This window comes from Schistocerca americana, chromosome 4 (assembly GCF_021461395.2).
Source record: "Schistocerca americana isolate TAMUIC-IGC-003095 chromosome 4, iqSchAmer2.1, whole genome shotgun sequence".
Lineage (NCBI taxonomy): Eukaryota > Metazoa > Arthropoda > Insecta > Orthoptera > Acrididae > Schistocerca > Schistocerca americana.
Genome location: NC_060122.1, coordinates 521,565,341 through 521,567,095, shown reverse-complemented (window position 1 = coordinate 521,567,095; position 1,755 = coordinate 521,565,341). Strand labels below are relative to the sequence as shown.

The window sequence follows — 1,755 nt, the reverse complement described above, 5'->3', positions numbered from 1 at the left end:
AACACTCAAGCAATAATGACAGAGGTCACAGAAATGTTGCACAAACGGCAACACAAAGGGAAAAAAAGCATTCTGTCTTCAGGCCACGTGTGACCTACCGGGACCATCCGACCGCCGTGTCATCCTCAGTGGAGGATGCGGACAGGAGGAGCGTGGGGTCAGCACACCGCTCTCCCGGTCGTTATGATGGTATTGTTGACCGAAGCCGCTACTATTCGGTCGAGTAGCTCCTCAATTGGCATCACGAGGCTGAGTGCACCTCGAAAAATGGCAACAGCGCATGGCGGCCTGGATTGTTACCCATCCAAGTGCTGACCACGCCCGACAGCGCTTAACTTCGGTGATCTCACGGGAACCGGTGTAACCACTGCGGCAAGGCCGTTGCCAATACAAAGGAAAACACAGTTTAAATTCATTCAAATACATCATCCAGAAAATGGAGTTCACACAGAGAGGCGGGCGAATTTAGTAGCTTGAGTACGGAGTGACGGAGAGGGTGGACAAACTAGCCAAACAGGAGCAAGTCCAGCCTGGGAGCACATGTGCCAAACCCCGTAAACTGAAGTACCTTACCCAGAGATAAGGTAGGACGGGCGGTTACCAGAGGACACTCGATACCAACAACGCCCTGTACAAGTACCACGCTCACCGTTCGTCACACATTCCTCTCTCTCACACCTCCCACCGTCCGTCAACCAGGTGCCTCCAACTACCTCTAACGACAGAGCCAACTACAAGAAGACCTAAGCGCCACCCGGTGGTGTGACAGGAAAACGGATTGCGCCAGTAAGGAAAGACGTAACAGCTCAGTCAGTATAGTAATAACGCAAACACTGGTCGTGCATTCTAAGACGAGAAGTTAGATTTAACTACACTGCCAAGAAGAGGTTTCGTGACCTCATTCTATATATATATATATATATATGTATATATATTGTGTTTCCTACAGGCTCCGCTTCCTCCAAAGGCATGTAAATCAAGCTCATAATCAAGTGAGTTTTTTTGGACCAATACGACCCGTTCTTCTAAAGTGAAAACTAGAATTTAAAATATATCTTACCCTGAATTTCAACGTCTTTTTGAACGAGTTATTCGTAAGTTGATACAAGAAGTATTCGCTGAATGTATGCTTCCTAACCAGTAGAAAATCAACTCGGGAACATCGGGAAGAGCATTGGAAACAATGAATATTTCAAATCTCTTGCGGTTTACGAGTGGACTTCTAGTGACTCTGCCCTTTAAATAACACAGCAGCGGTACTCTCGGTTGAGAAAGAATGTGCTCAAAAGCACTTAATGAAACATACGACGCGACAACTAGTGAACATTCCAGCAGCTGTTAGAAATCCGGTGACACCTTACAGCCGAGTTCGCAGTGGCAATGGGCACACGTGTTTATTATACATTTATTATGTACGTATCCAGTAACATGAGAGCAAAAGAATGTCTGACGACAGGAGGTAGGCGCAGAATACCGAATCCCCGTAAGCAGAGGCTGTTACCGACGTCATGCAGCACAGCGGGCATGTAATCTGTCAACTACACACACACACACACACACACACACACACACACACGGAGGAGCGACCGGCCGCAAGCAGGGTGGCAACGGACCGCGACTCACAGCGGGAGATGACATCGAGGCTGTAAATCGCCGCTCACACACGACGGCGCATGGTAATGTTGCCGGCACTGAGTCACGTACACCGCACTGTGCCTGTCGTCTGTGCAGGGGTGGCCAAAAGGGGCATTAGGT

The 1,755-nt window shown here is 48.7% G+C and overlaps 1 pseudogene; it reads right to left on the bottom strand.

Annotated features, from left to right (window-relative positions):
- Positions 1-268: 268 nt before the first annotated feature.
- LOC124614078 lies at positions 269-386 on the bottom strand (annotated as a pseudogene).
- Positions 387-1,755: the final 1,369 nt, after the last annotated feature.